Source organism: Hemitrygon akajei, chromosome 29 (genome assembly GCF_048418815.1).
Source record: "Hemitrygon akajei chromosome 29, sHemAka1.3, whole genome shotgun sequence".
Classification (NCBI taxonomy): domain Eukaryota; kingdom Metazoa; phylum Chordata; class Chondrichthyes; order Myliobatiformes; family Dasyatidae; genus Hemitrygon; species Hemitrygon akajei.
Window position 1 is genome coordinate 35,804,495 of NC_133152.1, and position 20,065 is coordinate 35,824,559.

At 42.8% G+C, this 20,065-nt stretch overlaps 1 long non-coding RNA gene across 1 annotated transcript; it reads left to right on the top strand.

The window, feature by feature from the left end:
* Positions 1-378: 378 nt before the first annotated feature.
* LOC140718570 (uncharacterized) lies at positions 379-15,443 on the top strand. The gene is made up of 3 exons (XR_012096733.1): positions 379-1,182; positions 9,031-9,165; positions 15,331-15,443. It is a non-coding gene; the product is annotated as an uncharacterized lncRNA (long non-coding RNA).
* Positions 15,444-20,065: the final 4,622 nt, after the last annotated feature.

The window sequence follows — 20,065 nt, forward strand, 5'->3', positions numbered from 1 at the left end:
CATTCTGCCTTCACTCAGCTACGCGATTAACAGTTCCCCAGCGAAATATACCTTGCCTTCTCGCAGCACTCTGTCACATAAAGGAGATCCACTCAGACGCACACTTATCATCTAATTTTCAATTTACTTTACTCTCAGCAAAACAAAAATCTCCAGGTCACAAGCCAAGCATCGAAGATGCTGGAATTCTCCAGAATCAACAGAAAGTGCTAGAAGTATTCAGCAGGCAGGAAATGAAAGAAGTTAACCATTCAGGTGGATAATTCAACCTGGTTTAAAGCGTTGGAGATGATCGGCTTGTTAAGGTGGAAAAAGGGGTCAGCTGGGGAAAGAGGAAAGACTTGGGGCGAAAGGCGGGAATAAATAGGAAAGCCACAATGGCGCTCGGCCGAAGGGGTTCGTGATGGAGTATACAGTTTAGAAGCACTTTATAACATCGTTTTGAGGTGTTTATAATCTCCCGTTTCTTCAGCAATTTCTTAAACACATAAACGCAGTTTGTCTAGCAGCCTTGAACCAGGGATTGCTTAAAAGAAAATAGCTTTGGAACTGAATGACCCCTCGCTCTTTGCCACAGTATTCTGGCACGGGTTAGTGCAGAGTGAAAGGGGTGGGGTTTGGAATGGGTGTGTCCCATCTGAAACTCCACCCATGGATGCAGATGTAAGGACTGGGTGTACTTCAATGGTGATGTGACTGGTGCTGCAGCAGCGCCGGGTTCTCCCGAACATCTTGACCAAGAACGTGTGTGAATAATGTTTCTGTGTCCTCCCTGAGCCCAGCAGAGGCACAGGAACACGAGGCATTTCAGGTTAAATGCACTCCCACAACTCACGTGAAAAGGACGAACTCGTAAAATAATCACTCTTGACTCTTAATTCCTGTTTCAATTACAGCCGGACTTTTAAAAAAATCAGCATTTCAGGAAGTCTTGGATTTGCTGAAAAGATGCCAGTCCGAACTGCAGGGGAGTTCATGCGAAGGACCAATTGATACTTTTTTTCCGCGTGTCTTTTGGGGAAGTTCTGTAATTTTTGAGGAAGGAACCGGGACCCTGAACGGCATTTAACGCAGGTGCCTTAAACTATCCGCCAACAAAATGTATCAAGTGTCAGCAAACATTTGTTTGCTGTTCCTCGTTGTGACCTCTGCTATTAACCCGGGAATAATGCAAACCCACATGTAAGTATCGCGTTTTAAAACTTGGCAGTAGTTAAAGATCGTGAAAGCATATCTTAGGATTTCTGCAACTTTTACGATGAATGTTTTTCTTCGGCTGGGCAGCTCGGACGTTGGTTGTTTCCTTAAACAGTAGAGTCTGTTAATTGCCTGTTGGACCGGCAGTACCGTCTGGTTACGACAGCCGCCTTTAAAGTGGAATCGAAGAACAGATGGGTTCGATTCTGTTGAATTTCGCCAATACCTCCTGACGTTTTTGAGAAAGTTCGATAGCTTTCTAAAATAATTCTCGACGGGAATCCATTATGTGAGTGCCTGCTCTCTGAGGAGTTTTCCCTTTGTGTAACTTTTGTCAAGTGAATCAAATATTTTGTAACTTTTTACGTAGCGGTAAATTCATTAACTTTCTCTTGTAGAAGCAGTACAGGGAGTTATAGCAGGTATCTGCAATTCCAGAATTAACATATCTGGCTTCATTTGTTTTTGTCCCTCTCTCTCTCGTACGTACGGCTCTCCAGGCTCCGCTCTTGCACTCCACAAGCACTGATGGTGAGTTCAGGTGGGAAGGATCATTCCAGTTAAACTCTCGCTGCACTTAGGGCAGTCAAGAACCGCCCATTCTTCAAACTCCGCCCCGCCTCCTCCACCAACACACTTTCATTACATAGGGGTGTTAGCCCAAATGTGGTATTCTCGTTTTAATCCTGAATAAGACTAATTAATTCACCACTGACTTGGCGTCTATTTCAAAATCTTACTGCTGTGTGCCGCCCTTTTTGCACACTGACAACTGGATAGACGTGTTTTCATTATAAATTAAAAAATATATATTTCAAACAGATGTCGATAGGTTCTTGATTAGTAAGGGTGTCAAAGGTTACTGGAACAAGACAGGAGCATGGGGTTGAGAGGGAGAATTAATCAGCCATGATTGAATGGTGGAGCAAATCCGCTGGACTGAATGGCCTAATTCTGCTCTTGTGTCTTATGGATTCTGTGAATTTATAGCTCATAAGTTCACACATTTATGGGGGCCAGGGAGGCATTGGGATGTTTAAACCTGATTGCATAGAGACCCTGGACAGATCCTCTGGAAGTATCACCTATGCAGTGGTAATAACTGATACGTATTTGGCTTTGCTTTACTCATTCCAAACAATTTCAGTCTTATTTGTTACCTGATTAAGTTAATATTTATTGCATTTAATTAGTAAAATGTGTGAATGTGTAAATTTAGTTAGTTATTGTGATGCAGTGCAGAACAGGTCCTTCGGGCCCTTTGAGTCTTGCCACCCAGCAACCCCCTGATTTAATCCTAGCCTAATCATGGGACAATTTCCAATGAGCAATTAACCTACCAACTGGTACGTCTTTGGACTGTGGGAGGAAACCCGTGTGGTCATGGGGAGAACGTACAAACTCCTTACAGGCAGCAGCGGGAATCGAACCCAGATTGTCTGGACTGTTACGTTTTGTGCTAACAACTATGCTATTGTGCTGCCCCATCTCTTTATCTCTCTCCCCTCTCACTTTAAATCTCTGCCCTCTGCTTCTGGCAATTAGTACAATGCCAGCAATGACATGATAATGTAAATTATTTTCAATATGTTTCTTTCTACACTTTATATGTAGGTGGGCCATCACATTATTTATGTGAAATCTTTATGAACTACATCACTTGTAGGTAGACTGCTGGAACAATGGAATTGTGCTGAGAGATTGAAGAATATAATGCTGGACTGAATCAGTTTGGCATGCCTGGTATTTGGACAATGAAGTCACAGAATCACCACTGGCAGGAGAGCAGAGTGTAAATTATTATGAGAGGGTGTACTATTGTCAATGTGGGAGCTGGGATAGATTTTAAACACCCATCTTTAAGATGAAGCAGGAATATGTTTGTAGTGTCTGGGCAAAATTACTTCACAAATTCTCATATTTTAAATCTGCATTGATCATTGTAATTGTGTTATCTGACTTTTTGTTTCATTTTGAATTACACAATCGTGGCACTCAGTAAGTGAACCTGCCGTGTGATTGCTTATTGCGAGATCATTATATAAATGTGGTGGTATGAAATTAACCTATTATTATGATCATTTGACATTTGTAATATTTAATAAAATATTAAGTTGAGGATCTGGGTAAGGTGATATAAATGGATGTGACTAGTGCAGCAATGAAAACTGATTTGATATTGATGGATGCTACCAAAGAGAGAATGGGCCAAGCATGTGTGAGGGAATGCACTTTGGGAAGTCAAATTCTAGTAAGAAAGGGTGGCCAGAGACCTTTAGGAGCATTAACGTAAAGAGAGACATCAAGGTGCAAGTACCACAGCTCCTTGAAAATGGCAACACTGCTAATGGGGTAGTAAGGAGGCACTGATTATATGAGTTGAGATGTCATGTTGCAGCTGTACAAAACATTTCTTGGACTGTTTTAGGAGTATTTTGTACATTTTTTGCTTGCCACACTTGAGGAAGAATATGGTAGCAAATGGGGGAGATTGAGTATATGATTTTTGGAGAAGAATGGTTTTGGAAAACGGGTAATGGTCCATGAGAGGGAACCATTTCAAAATCTAATTGGTTGAACCTGCTTCTACTAAATAGTGAAGGAGTGGTGTATTTTGGGGGTTTGAATCGCGCGCACGTGTGTGTGTGTTCTCTCAGAAGATCAGTTTAAAATTACTGAATAGGAAGTCATGCCTAATGAACCTCTTTCTACATATGTAATTTCTGTAACTTTTAAAAATTTAATCTTCAGTCACACAAGCAATAATCATGGAATTGTGACAGTTGCTCCCTTAATATGTTGTATATTGAGTTGCTTAGCCAACTTACGGTGTGTGGAATAGTGGTGGGGTAGGGAGAAGGTTTCTGTCACCTGCTCTTGAAGTATAATTTCAGGAAAACAGGAAACAGACCTTTTAACCTAAGGTTTCCGAAAGATGAGTGCAAGATATAGGAAATAATTTAGGCAAGTTAGGATGCTAAATACTCAGAAGTTTAATTCATTCTCCCACAAAAATCTCTTGCATGAATGTACACTGGTGCAAGACATCATTCCTCTACATGTCTGCTGGTTCTGTTTATGGCTACTCAATTTCCGAGATAGTTCAATGAAGGAGAGTCTAGTTCATAACCTTTCTCCTTCCACTGCCATTTCACAATTAACAAGTTTGGTCAAGGCTTTTCAGACGCCTTCCCAGACTCTGCCAGCATCCCCCTAACTTTCACAAGTAGCCACATTTCAAGCTGAAAGTGAAGGAGCTGCTGGTGAGTTCCAAGCTAGCTGGACTAGCCAGTCAAAGCTAAACCTAGAAACAGAGGCTGAGTTTGGATGTGTCACTGGGTTTTCTGCTAGGGACTCTGATCCCTAGAACCTTAATGTTGATGGTGATTAGTACTATTTGCATATATTATTTTGCAATTGATAGTGGCTATTTAGCCCATCTGGTTCCTGGCTATATTGATGTTAAACATAAGGTATCCTAATTCTCTTCAACTCTCCCTCTGAATATATTATTGTATTTCATGCCCCTTACTAGTTACCTAGAACTCTGTACTCACCATAACTTCTCTCCATGATAGTAAGTTCCACATTCTAACCACTTTTCGAGTAGTTTCTCCTGAAATACCTCATCAATAGAAAGCCTTTCCAGGACGTTAGAGATGTCCTCCTCCTTCAAGGAACAGTGTTCTCCTTCCTCCACCATTGATGCTGCCCTCACCCACATCTCCTCCATTTCTCAGACATCTGTGCTCTCTCCATCTTCCCACCACCTTAACAGAGATAGAGTTCCTCTTGTCCTTGCCTACTACCCCATGAACCGCTGCGTCCAACTCGTCACTCTCCGCAATTTCAGCCACCTTCAATAGGATTCTACCACCAAGCACATCATTCCCCCCCCCCCCCCCCCCACTCAGTCCCTGCTTTCCACAGGGATCAATTTCTGTGTCTATTCATCCTTCACCACTAACCTCCCTCCTGGCGCATACTCCTGCAAATGACAGAAATGCTACACCTGTCCAGTTACCTCCATACAGGGCTCCAGGTGAGGCAACGCTTCAGTTGAATTTGTTGGTGTAGTCCATTGTATGCAGTGCTCCTGAATGCAGCCTCCTCTACACTGGTGAGACCTAATGTGAATTGGGGGACTGCTTTGTTGAGCACCTCTGCTGCTCGATCCACCAAAAGCAGAATTTCTCAGTGGCCAAACATTTTAATTCATATCCCCATTCCCCCTTCTGGCATGTCAATCCGTGGCCAAACATTTTGCCAAGGTGAAGCTGCACTCAGGGTGGAGGATCAACACCTCATATTCCATCTAGGTAGCCTCCGACCTGATGGCATGAACATCAATTTCTCCTTTTGATAATTTTTCACCTCTTCCTTTCCTCTTCTCATAATAGCCTCTAGCCTCTTACCTCTTCTCCTCATCTACCTATTACCTCCACCCGGTGCCCCATCTCCACTTTCTCCCACGTTCCACTCTTGTCTCAATTCAGATTCCATCTTCTCAAGCCTTTTGCCTTTTCCACCTACCAGGCTTCACCTTTCTCCATCGAACAGTTCCTCCTCCCACCTTTTTTATTCACCTTTCTCCATCTAGCTATTCCTCCCCCCAACTTCTTATTCCGGCATTTTCCTCCCTTCCTTTCCAGTCCTGAAGAAGGACCTCTGCCCAAAACGTCAACTGCTTATGCATTTCCACAGATGTTGCCTGGTCTGCTGAGTTCCTCTAGCATTTTGTGTTCTGCTGTGGATTTCCAGCGTCTACAGAATCTCTTATGTTTGTGTAAAGCCAATATACAGTATGTTGGGTTCTGTTTTTAAATGACCAATACCACAGAAGGCAAGTGGTGAGATCCTGACCACAGTCTGACCCTGAACTGGATATATTGTAGGGGTAAATATTGTAACCTACACAAAGGCAGAGAACTCCTTATGCTCTGCTTTCTAATGGATGTTCGGAAAATGCATCGCCTGCTGGGGAGGATTTGTATTTCAGGAATTCCTACTCAAACACCAATTATACAGTATGGTGTCTGAGATGAAACTAGTGTAGATCCAGTGGGTGTGTGCTGGGAGTGAACTGTACTTCCTGGCTCATGCTGAACCCTTAGCCTGCCTAGTCCCATTGACTTGCTCATGGACTATAGCTCTCCATGCCTCTCCCGTCCATGTACTATCCAAGCTTCTCTTAAATGTTGCAAATGAACCCGTTTCCACCACTTGTGCGGGCAGCTCATTCCACACTTGCATCACTCTCTGAAGAAGTTCCCCTTAAATATTTCACCTTTCTCCTTTAATCCATGACCTCCAGTTCTAGTCCCACCCAACCATGGTGGAAAAAAAGTCTGCTTGCATTTACTCCAGCTATACCGCTTATAATTTTATATACCTCTATAAAATCTCCCTATGCTTCTCTTGAAATCTTTATATTCATTCTCATTCATCTACATTTGAAGCAACAAAATGCTTTTATTCCATGTCCATTGCTTATTCTTTCAGCATCTCCATTTTGCATCTGTGAGTATCAGCAGACTGTTTGATGGCTGTGGTGAGACATTGCAGTCTGTTGTCCTGTGTTCACACATGAGGGTTCCAGATTGCTGCGTTGCAGGAGGAGAGGAGATACTGACGTTGTGAGATGAGTTCCTCCAGCGTGTTGTACGTGTTGCTTTGACCCCAGCATCTGCAGTGTACTTTGTGTTTACGATTCGTTACTCCGCTGCGAAGTCTCTTCGAGGTATGCGTACCCTGAAGAAGTTTAAATACTGCTCGTTTCCATGGATGCTGCCTGACCCGCTAGGTTCCTCCAGCGTGTTGTATGTGTTGCTTTGACTTGTGAGTGTGTAGTGCATTTAAAAAAAAATTCATTTACGGGACATGGGTGTCGCCAGCTAAGCCAGCATTCATTGCCCATCCCTAGTTGCCCTTGAGAAGGTGGTGATGAGCTGCCTTCTTGAACCGCTGCAGTCCCTGAGGTGTAGGCACACCCACAGTGCTGTTAGGGAGAGAATTTGACCCAGCAACAATGAAGGAATGGCGATAGGTTTCTAAGTCAGGATGGTGACACCCCTCTAAAGTCAATGCAATTTGAAGTCCCCCTCTCTTCCTGTAGCCCAGGAAAAAAAATGGTAGTGTTTTAATTGGGACTGATTATTTGTTTATTGAGATATAGTGTGGAGTAGGTCCTTCTGGCAATCCCCCCCCCAATTTAATCCTAGCCTAATTGTAGGATAACTTAGTGACCAATTAACCTACCACCCAGTTGGGAGGAAACCGGAGCACCCACGGTTGCAGGGAGAACATACAAACTCCTTACAGACGGCGGCGGGAATTGAACCTGGGTCACTTGCACTGTAAAGCATTGTGCTAACCGCTACGCTACCATGCTGCCCTACTAAAGGCAGAGATCCACTCTTAGAATTTCCTGGGCTGTTCCCGACCGTCTTCTACAGCTTCTGATTAACATCTTTATCCTTGCTCGACAGAAGACAAGTTGAAGAGTCATCACTGTTGACCAAGGATCCAGTCGTCTATTTTCAAGAGTCCAGAAGGGTCATGGGCTGGTGTTTCTTCATTTCATTAATAGAATGCAGCCATGGCCAAAACTTATTGTTCAACACTAATTGTCCTTCTAAACTGCTTTCTACAAATGTGTGGCTACTAGGTTATGGTTACGTCCAAAAGACATAGGAGCAGAATTGAGCTAATCAGCCCATCAAGTCTGCTAAGCTGTTCCATCGTGGCTGATTTATTTTGCTTCTCGTAACCTTCAATACCCTTGCTAATGAAGAACCTGTCAATCTCCACTTTAAATATACCTAATGACTTGGCATGCACAGCTGTTTGTGGCAGTGAATTTCACAGGTTCACCACCCTCTGGCTAAAGAAGATCCTCCTCATTTCTGTTCTAAAGGGATGTTCTATTCTGAGGCTGTTCCCCCTGGTCCTGGGCTCTCCCCACTATAGGAAACCTGCACTGCACGTCCACTCTATTTAGACCGTCCAGTATTCGATAAGTTTCAACAAGATCACCTTCTAAACTCCAGTGAGTACAGGCCCAGAGCCATCTACAGTACTTTGCTGTGGGTCTGAAGTCACATCCAAGTGAGGACAACAAAAACATGAGAAAACCTGCAGATACTGGAAATCCAAAGCAGTGCGCGCTCACAAAATGCTGGAGGAGCTCGGCAGGCAGCACCAATGGGAATGAGTAAACAGTCAATGTTTCGGGCTGAGACCCTCCTTCAGGACTACTGAAAGTCGGCAGGAAAACGGTTTACCTGCTTTGAAGAACCAGATATGTTTCTATGGTTTCAAAGTACATATTTAAGTCATTAAATTTAAACTTCACAGCTGTCATTGTGGGGTTTTAAACTCTTGTGTTCAGATCTGTAAATTGCTAATCCGTCAGTCTAGCCATTTCTGGTGGGGAAGAGTGCAAACAATGAAAGAATGGCAATTCTCTGCAGAGCACTGGCGACCCTTCTGAAAGGCGCTGAGTATCTGCATTTCCTCTGAGGGAGCTGGGCAAATTCCTGACTGGTGCAGACATCACATTAAACACTATACAACTGGTTCATGTGATCTGTTTGATTGTTTTTGAGGGGAATGGCAAGGAACTTCGGTGTTTTTTTCCCTCTCTATTTTCTCTCAGTCTAGGTTTAGCCTCTGCGTGGGAAGGTCTCGTTTCCACGCTCCGCCCGAGGTTGTGAAGTGGGTCAGACTCGAGGGAGCCTTTCTCTTTCCTTTCCATCATGGCTGCATGTTCTTCTATCAACGCAGCCAAAGACTTGTCTCTTATCAATTTTTTTTAAATTCCCCCCTGTTTAGGCCTAACGTTTGTGCTGAGAGAGAGGTGGTGGTGATTGGCCATAGGCAGCCGTGCATTCAGGCCTTCACCCGGATGGTCAAGGTGTGGAAACAAGGATGCGGAAAGCAGAAATGGTGCGTGGGACATGAAAGAAGGTATGTGACCCCAGGGGCATCCCACTAGGCATGATTTGTCCACTCAAAATAAGCTCATTCCATTTACCAGCCATACTTGTTAACTGATTTATTTTGTCAAAGCCGTGAGGGAGTTTCCTTTTCCCACATTTCTTGTGAAGGCCCTGCTGTATAGATTTTTCTCCCCATCCACTTTCCTCCTTAAGCCCACTAACCTTAAAACTTCCAGAAGTTCATAGGGGAGCTTTAAGGCTGAGGTGCTAACAGCTGTATGACTGTGCAGTCATCACAGTTGAGATTGGTTCTGCTGACGTCCATGCACATTCTTGTAATGGAAATCACCGGATAGACATCTGGAACAGGAACTTTGGCTGTTTTCCCCCGTCAGTGATGAGGTTCTGATTGCTCCCTAGATGCTCTCCATAAACTAGACGTCAAAGCCTAGTCTTTACTGCTTAGAGTATTTCATATTAACATTAGTCAGGGCAGGTTTCTGTGAAATTGGATGACATCCAACACAATACCATAATTTTCTATCTTATTTCTAGCAGAGGAGCAGAATCATAAATGTAATTATTTCAGGATTGTTGGCAAAAAATAATCCACATATCAAATAAATAATTCCATTGTATACCTGATTTATTTTTTTAAATTTTTTTTATTAGTTTTTCAAAACATTTTACAAAATTAAAAACCCCAAATCCCAATGAGGAGCATTAATACAGAGCAAGGTTAAGCATACAATAACAATATGCTACACAGGAAGAGAATTTAACAAAAAAGCACCTAAATTAAAGACAAGTGAGCTTACTGTCCTCCCCAAATCCCACAACACAAGAAAAAAAAAACAATTCCAGACCAACCACCACACAATATAGAGAGTATGTCTGGACAGTCAAACTCCCAGACTGTAAATACACTTAGCAACAGAGGATAATAATGCCTACTACCAGAAAAAAAAAAGGGAGCTGAAAGCAAGGGACTGAAAAGAAAAAAAAACCCTAGTCAAGAGGAAGGTTATGAAAGTACTCGATAAAAGGCCCCCAGATCTTATGGAACTTTAAATCCGAATCGAGAACTGAATAATGAATTTTTTCGAGGTCCAAGCAGGCCATAATGTCGTTAAGCCATTGCGCATGAGTGGGCGGGGCAACATCTCTCCATCTAAGGAGGATCAAGTGTCTCGCCAGGAGAGAGGCAAAGGATAGTATTCGGCATTTGGTCAGACCCAGACATAAATCTGTCTCGCCCCAAAAACCGAACTGAGCAATTAAGGGGTTAGGTTCTAGGTGCTGATTCAGAATACCCGATAGTGTAGTGAAGACATCTTTCCAGAATTTCTTCAAGCTAGGACAAAGCCAGTACATATGGATGAGAGAGGCCACGCCCCTCTTGCATTTATCACAGAGCGGACTAATGCCTGGGTAGAATCGAGATAGTTTAGATTTAGACATATGGGCTCTATGAACAATCTTAAAATGTAAGAGACAATGGCGAGCACAAAGAGAGGTTGAGTTAACCGATTTGAGAACTGAGTCCCAGCTCTCCTCGGATAAGGAGATATTTAAATCCTGCTCCCAGGCCATTTTAATTTTATCCACAGGGGCCCGTCGTAAGGCTGCTAGTTTATCTCGGATAATTGAAAATAAACCTTTACCTAGTGGATTAATGGAGAGAAATAGGTCCATAGCATTTTTCGCGGGCATTTCAGGAAAGTTAGGAATTAAAGGAGCAGTAAAGTGTCGGATTTGGAGATATCTGAAAAAGTGAGCGTTAGGCAGGTTGAACTTAACAGAGAGCTGTTGAAAAGAAGCGAAGCGATTATCAATGAAGAGATCTTCAAAATGTCTAATGCCCTTCCTGTACCAAACATGGAATGCTGAATCGAACGTGGTAGGTAAAAAAAAGGTGATTATGTGCGACAGGGCTAGAAATGGAAAACCCCTGGAAACCATAGCATTTCCTGAACTGAGCCCATATACGCAAAGTGTGTCTAACCAGAGGATTAGCTATTGATCTGGGCAGACTGCTAGGGAGTGCAGAGCCAAGAAGTGCAGAGATAGATAATTCTTTAGTGGAGCTCAACTCCATTGCCACCCAGTTAGGGCACTCAGGTTGACCGTGGAAGAAAGTCCAGAAGGCAGCACAACGTATATTAGCTGCCCAGTAATATAAGCGAAAGTTAGGTAAAGCCATGCCACCCTCTTTTTTAGATTTTTGGAGGTGGATTTTATTAATTCTAGAGCGCTTATTCTGCCACAGATATGACAAAATAATAGAGTCTAAGGAATCAAAAAAAGATTTAGGAATAAAAATTGGGATAGATTGAAATAAGTATAAGAATTTGGGGAGAACATACATTTTGACAACATTGATACGACCTACCAAGGACATAGATAGAGGTGACCATTGTACCAGACTCTGTTTTGTAGCATATGAAAGATTGACAAAGTTTTCACGAAAGAGATCTTTAAACTTCCTTGTGACTGTAATTCCAAGATAAGTAAATTGATTATGGACTACTTTAAAAGGGAGATCTCGAAATATTCTTGTGCTTCTTTATTAATTGGGAAAAGTTCACTCTTATGTAAGTTGAGTTTATAGCCAGAGATCTGGCTAAACTGGTCAAGAAGTGAGAACATTAGAGGTAAGGATGTAGACGGATATGAGAGAAAGAGTAGTAAGTCATCAGCATAGAGAGCGACTTTATGTTCAACACTCCCTCTCCAAATCCCGGTCAGTTCAGGACATTTTCGAAATGCTATCGCCAGAGGTTCTATAGCCAAATCAAAGAGAAAGGGACTTAAGGGGCATCCCTGATGGGTGCCACGTTTGAGATTGAATACTTGGGATTTCTGAAAGTTAGTTAAAACAGAAGCAGTAGGACACAGGTACAGCAATTGAATCCAAGAGATGAAACTTTGGCCGAGGTCAAATTTTTCTAAGACTGCAAAAAGGTAGTTCCACTCTATACGATCAAATGCTTTCTCCGCATCAAGGGAGATAACACATTCTGGAGTCCCAGTTGGAACTGAGTATAAAATATTAAATAGACGCCGAATGTTAAAAAAAGGGAGCCGGTTTTTAATAAAGCCTGTTTGGTCATCAGAGATAATGGAGGGAATAATGGTTTCTAATCTATGAGCCAACACTTTAGCTAAGATCTTTACATCAACATTGAGCAGAGAGATCGGCCTGTACGAGGAACACTCTGTTGGGTCTTTGCCCTTTTTTAAAAGAAGAATAATAGATGCCTCATTGAAAGAGGGTGGCAATTTGCCGTAGTTAAACTAATCAGATAATACTGAAAGTAACTGAGGAGAAAGAAGTGAGGAGAATGATTTATAAAATTCCACAGGGAACCCATCAGGTCCAGGAGATTTGTATACCTGATTTTAACATCATTCATGAGCACTGCGCTAAATTTCTTGTAAGCCTTGACTCATTCTCTTTTCTGTCCGATTGTTCTCAAAGTTCAAAGTAAATTTTATTAGCAAAGTAGATACATGTCACCATGTACAACCCCAAAATTAATTTTCATTTTCTTGAGGGCATTCTCAATAAACCTATAGAGCAATAACTGTAACAGGATCCATGCAAGACTGCCCAACGAGGGCATTCAACCAGAGTGCAGAAGACAATTGCAAATTCAAGAATAATTAATAATAAATAAGCAATAGATAATGAGAACATGAGATGAAGAACCCTTGAAAGTGAGTTCATTAGTTGTGGGAACATTTCAATAATGGGGCAAGTGAAGTTAAGTGAAGTTATCCCCTTTGGTTCAAGAGCCTGATGGTTGAGGGATAGTAACTGTTCCTGAACCTGGTGGTGTGAGTCTTGAGGCTCCTGTACCACCTTCCTGATGGCAACAGTGAGAAGAGAGCATGTCCTGGGTGGTGGGGGTCCCTGATGATGGATGCTGCTTTCCTGCGCCAACTCTGTGTAGATGTGCTCAGTAGTAGGAAGGACTTTATCCATGATGAACTGGGACATGTGCACTACTTTTTGTAGGATTTTTCTATTCAAGGATATTAGTATTTCCATACCAGGCTGTGATGCAGCCAGTCAATATACTCCTCACTACACATCTATAGAAGTTTGTCAAAGTTTTAGTTGTAATGCTGAATCTCCACAAACTCCTAAGGGAAGTAGAGGCACTACCGTGCTTTCTTCGTAATTGCACTTGTGTTTTGGGTCCAGAACAAGTCTGCCAAAACAATAACACCGAGAAATTTAAAGTTGCCAACCCTCCTCTTGCTCTTGCATTTCCTTCCTGTAATTTTTGCTCTCCTCCCCTACTATTCCTGTGTAGGTGGGAGCGAGGGAGGGACATGGGCTTGTTTTGCAGTTGTCGCTTAGTATGTTTCGTTTTGCGGTGTTGTTCTGCTGCACACGGTGGGCGTGCTGTGTTGGTGACTGAATGTCTGGTGACACTTGGTGGCTGCCCCAGCACATCCTTGAGTGAGTTTGTTGGAAATGGCACATTTCACTGTACAGTATGCATCAGAATTGGGTTTAATGTCACTGGTGTATGTCGTGAAATCTGTTATGTAGCAGCGGTACATTGCAATACATAATAAAAACTAAATTACACTGTGTGCTTAAAATATTGCAAAAAGAAGAAGAATAAAGTGATGAGGTAGTGTTCATGAGTTCAATCTCTGTTCAGAAATTGGATGGTAGCAGTGAAGAAGCTGTTCATGAATCGCTGAGTTAGTGCCTTCAGGCTCCTGTACCACCACCTCCCTGATGGTAGCAATGAGAAAAGGGCATGCCCTGGGTGAGGGCGGTCCTTAATGATGGATGCTGCCCCTTTGAGACATCGCTCCTTGAAGATGTCCTGGATACTGGTGAGGCTAGTGCACATTCACATTCAGATTTATCTTTCTCATGTTCGACGTACATGTGATAACTGACGCTTCCTTGATTTTCATGGCTTCTTGTGACTGTCCCTTGCATCTTCTGTACCTTTTCACTCTTGTTTTTGTACTCGCTCTCTTCTGATTTCTCTTTCTTATGCTGCCTGTCATGTAGATCTGTTCTGCTGTTGTTTACCAAGCAGCGTGTCTGCATCCACTTACACAGGTTCATTGGGCAATGCTGCAAGCATCTGCTCTTGTTTGTGTACACACATTTGGTGACCTATTTTACTGGTAACGGAGGAAGAAATTGGCTTTGGTGATTGCTACTGGTGCATTCCAGCGAGTGGTCGACAAGATGTCATTGGTGGGTGAGGACAAGCTCCTATCCCAGCAAGAGTTACACACTGAGTCAGCTTGGCTGATTTAGTAGCATTGTCAGCTCTGGCACATAATGTACAACTAAATCGACTTCTAAGTTAAACCCGTGTTTCTGGGGTCACAGTTACTCTTGGTCAATACTGCTGGGCTGGGTGTGTCATTTGTCATCTGCAATAGATATGTTATCCTAGCTCTGTGGGATGGGATTATTCAAGGCAACGTAAAAGTTGCAAGGATATTGTTAAAGCCTCTGAAGGAAGGCAGCATCCGTAATCTATGAGCAACGTATAATCTGCTGAAGGAACTCAGCGAGTTGAGTAGTGTAGAGTCATAGCAATACTGCATGAGAACAGGGACATCAACCCAAGTCAAACCCATGTTTCTGGGGAGGTGTTAAAAGTGCTGTTCTGCTATGCAAGTCCTGGTAGCTGTTACAGTTGTTGTGGCACTACTGAGGAGCTGAGCAGGGTTGTCTCCTGGCTGAAGCTGAGTCTGCACCATCAGATGAACCCACTAATGGCACTGTACCGTGAGATCTCAAAAAGGCGCCATCCATCATTCAGGACCCCCATCACCCAGGACGTGCTCTGTTCTCATTGAGAAGGAGATACAGGAGCTTGAAGGCACACACTCAATGATTCAGGAAGATCTTCTTCCCCTCTGCCGTCTGATTTCTGATTTGACAGAGAGCCCATGAGCACTACCTCCTTTTTAATTTTGCATAATTTATTTAACTATTTAATATACTGTATATGCTTTAATTCATTTTCTCCCTCTATTATTTTGCATTGTACTGCTGTCACAAAGACAAATTTCACAACATATACACCAGTGATACTGAACCTGATTCTGATCTCAGTGTATATAAAGTGCCTTTGTTGTGTTCACCTGCACTTTGCTGATGGGATAGGGACGCTATCAGTGACTTTGGGTTTCTTTGCAGGACTGCATATTACACTGCATACAGACAAGTGTACAGCATGGACTTCCAGACCGTGTACAAGTGTTGCCCTGGGTGGAAACGACTAAACAACGAAGCTGGATGTTTGTACCGTAAGTTGCCCATGAACTTAATTTCCATGTGCAGTGACCTGACAGGGTATTAATTCCTGTCAATTTATTGTCTACAGCTTTGTTAATTGAGTTGTTAGTTTTCCTCTATTTGCGGAATGGTGGCTTTAGCATAATACCAGGAAATCTGAAAGTTGTTACAACTGGAGTTGTGTATTTTGCATAAATTCCATGTGGGGCTTCAAATGATTACAGTGAATGGCAATGGATACCTCTCCATTGTTCTGCCTGAGGAAGTGAAATGCCTTATTACCGATATTAACAAATAAAACCGCTAAAGAGCTGATGTTCCAATTAGACAAAAAAATATTGGATAGGTATATGGGCAGGAAAGGAATGGAGGGTTATGGGCTGAGTGCAGGTCGGTGGAACTAGGTGAGAGTAAGCGTTCGGCACGGACTAGAAGGGCCGAGATGGCCTGTTTCCATGCTGTAATTGTTATATGGTTATATTATATGACACTGAAATGATTGCTGCACTTTGGAATTCTATCCATAGGTGTCACTAGTACTATTGCAGATATCCTGTATATTGGCTCAATTACACTTAATCCATCTGGAAACAAAATATCTTTGGTGTCCTTGCCCATTTTGGCCTGGCATGGTTCAGTGGGCAGCATCTTTTGCGTCAGAGCTTTGATTTGTACCATAGGTACTGGAGCACAAAAGCCAGGCTTTCTCTCCAGTGGTTCTATCTGCTCTATTCTCAGAGCAGAAGACACATTCCCCTGATGTCCTTACCACTATTCATTGCTCAATGCAAACTACTCAGTGGCCACTTTATTAGGTAGAGGAGTGGAAGCTGGCATGGCCTTTTGCTGCTGCAATCCATCCACTTCAAGTTTCGATGTGTTGTGCATTCAGAGATGTTCTTTTGCACACCACTGTTGTAACATGTGGTTACTTGAGTTACTGTCACCTTCCTGTCAGCTTGAGCCAGTCTGGCCATTCTCCTCTGACCTCTCTCATTAACAAGGCTTTTTTTTTGCCCACAGAATTGCAGCTCACTGGATGTTTTTTTTTGTTTTTCACACCATTCTCTGTAAACTCCAGAGCAGGGGTTCCCAACTTGGGGTCTATGGAGCCCGTGCTTAATTGTATTGGTCCGTGGCATAAAAACAGTGTTTGGGAATCACAAGGAATTGTCTGGATTGGGTATGAGGAAAGATGGACCATTATCAAGGAGTGTTACGTGTGAAACTCCCAGGAGATCAGCAGTTTCTGAGATACTCAAACCACCCCGTCTGGCACCAACAATCATTCCACAGTCAAAGTCACTTAGATCGCATTTCTGCCCCATTCTGATGTTCAGTTTGAATAACAACTGAACCTCTTGACCATGTCTGCATGCTTTTATGCATTAAGTCGCTGCCACGTGATTGGGCGATGATATGTTTGCATTAATGAGTAAGTGTTCAGTTGTATCTAATAAAGTGGCCACTGAATACAGAACTGGCTATCAGGTCATTATTACACTGTGTTCACAAGAAAGTGCAAAAGCTGGAATCCAGATCAACAGACATTCTGCCGGAGAAGCTCAGCATGTCGAGCAGCGTCTGTGGGGCAGGTGATGGAGTTGAGGGATTGTTGATATTTAGATCATAACTGCATCACAAACACTCAGGCCTGATGCGGTGTCTCAGTTCAAAATCTCATCAGTTCCTTTCCCCTCACAGATGCTAGTCAGCCTGCTGAGTTCCTCCAGCTCAGTATTACTCTGCAGCTGTGGGACTTTGCTAAGTGCAAATTTGTTGGCAATTCATCTTTTACGGTTTTACAGTGCTGTGAGAAATGATTGAAACAGAAGATTTATTCTACTCCAAGTACCAGTACAACCTACCCTTGCCACCTTTGGTTTCTGTTTCCACGTGAAGCTCGTACAGAATTTGGGTTCTGCAACCTCTCATGAAAATGTCACTGCTGTTTTTTTTCCCCCAAAGCCCCTTTGACAGTGCAAACCTGAAGCACAAAGGAATTGTCTGGACTGGGTACGAGAAAAGATGGAGCATTACCAAGAAGTGTAGCTGGTCAGAAGGAAAGGGAAAATTACCATTCATAACTTTCCTTTTACAACCTGAACAAAGCAATTTAAAGTAACTATGTTTTGTTACGTAGTTACTAATTGTAATGCAGAAAACATACAACCTTTTATTATTACAAACAAAGTGATTCTACAGATGCTGGAAATCCAGAGCAACACAAACAAAATGGTGGAGAAACTCAGCAGGACCGTCAACATCTATGGAAAAGTGTAAATAGTTGATGTTTTGGACCAAGACCCTGTGTAGTCATGTCCCAATTATCTGTTTTCTTTTAATATAATGAGGATTAGAACACTGAGGAGATCTCTTGTGGTTTTCAAAAATGAATTTTGATATAACCATATAACAATCACAGCACGGAAACAGGCCATTCTGGCCCTCCTAGTCCGTGCCGAACTCTTAATCTCAACTAGTCCCACCTACCCGCACTCAGCCCATAACCCTCCACTCCTTTCCTGTCCATATACCTATCCAATTTTACCTTAAATGACTCAACTGAACTGGCCTCTACTACTTCTACAGGAAGCTCATTCCACACAGCTATCACTCTCTGAGTAAAGAAATACCCCCTCGTGTTTCCCTTAAACTTTTGCCCCCTAACTCTCAAATCATGTCCTCTCGTTTGAAGCTCCCCTACTCTCAATGGAAACAGCCTATTCACGTCAACTCTATCTATCCCTCTCAACATTTTAAATACCTCGATCAAATCCCCCCTCAACCTTCTACGCTCCAATGAATAGAGACCTAACTTGTTCAACCTTTCTCTGTAACTTAAGTGCTGAAACCCAGGTAACATCCTAGTAAATCGTCTCTGCACTCTCTCTAATTTATTGATATCTTTCCTATAATTCGGTGACCAGAACTGTACACAATAACCAGAACCAGATATCCCAGAACAACTAAAAATGTTCAATAAATAAGTCATTGCCAACAATGCCCACATCCTGAGAGCCCCCTCAGAGCTGCAAGGAGGCCCACTCTCTACCAGGGATTCCGCATAGTGTTTGCCCCCTCCACCAGGGGCCTACTGTGCAGACAAACCGGGGAAGCAGGTAGGCCTGCTGCTTTATTTAGAGGTGAGTATAGAAACCTCATTCCGACACATTCCTGCTCCAGGGAACAAAATCTAAGGCCCAGACAAAATAAAAAGTGGAAATTCCTACAGCCCATCGCTTTCACCTTGTAGCTTAAAAGATCGCAATGGGGGTGATGACTAATTCCCTATTTCTTTGGGGGGGGGGGGGGGGAGAAACACTTGGGCTTATTATCTGGATATTGCGATGCTTATAGTCAATTTAACAACTTGAGAGCACCTATCATGTCTCCTGTGGTCCAAAGAGAAAAGCCCTGGTTCACTCAACCTCTCCTCACAAGACAGCTCTCTAATCCAGTTATGAGAGTTTTGGTTTCTGCTGGGATGCTGCATGCTCCCAGCAAAGACTCAAGGTTCTCAGTGACATCCTGCATGGTCCTTCTCCACTCAGAGGTTCAGGGGTTGTGAGGACATCATACTTTCCCATGAGATTTTCAGAATAAAAGAATGGTTTTCAACCTCCCGCAAGTATTCCTGTTGGATTTTAGGGGTGAGAATAGCTGAAGACAGGAATGTTCAAATATATTGCATGATAAAGAATCTGCCAAGGCTGCTGCTGGGATATTGGCCATTAAAACCTGGAGTTCCAGCCAGGAGACTAATCGCCTGTTCCACCAGTCTTTTAAAGGGCTGTTTGAGTGCAGTTGGTGCCGTTGGGAGTTCTGAAATCACTAGCAAAGTATCCATCCTTTTGTGATGGTATCATAAAAAAAGTGTAACGGTTATTGTGACGCTTTTTACCAGCGATCTGGGTTTAATTCCTGCTGCTATCTGTAAGGAGGTTCTCCGTGACCATGTGGGTTTCCTCCGAGTGCTCCAGTTTCCTCCCACATTCCAAAGATGAACGAGTTAGTAAATTGTGGACATGCTATGTTGGCACTGAACCATGGAGACTCTAGTGGCTGCCCCTAGCACACCCTCATACTGTGTTGATCATTGATGCAAACGACACATTTTACTGTGTGTTATGATGTACATGTGACAAAGCCAAGCTTTAGTCTTTAAATACTGTATGCCCAATGTAGTACTGTAATAGATCCATGCCTACCTGCACTGTATCATAGCATTATCCAGTGATAAGCTCATATCAAAGTTCAAAGTAAATTTTATTAAAGTGTACACACGTCATCATATACAACCCTGCGATTCGTCTTCTTATGGGCATACTCAACAAATGGATATAATAATAACTACAACAGGATCAATGAAAGACCACTCACTGCAACCTGGACTCGGAGAAGGAGGAAGCAATGGGAAACCAAGTGGTGATAGAAGTGGTCACATCACTCAATGATGGCTGAGTAAAAATTCACTACGATACGCCCTGAGATGTTACACTTCCTAAGCTGGTGTAGGAAGCGTTACATTTTTTAAAATGTGTTGGGTGTTTGTTGTTTTCTCTAAACGGTTTCTACGAGGTTTCTTTGTTTCATGGCTGTCCGTGGGAAGACTAAACTCGGGGTTATATACTGT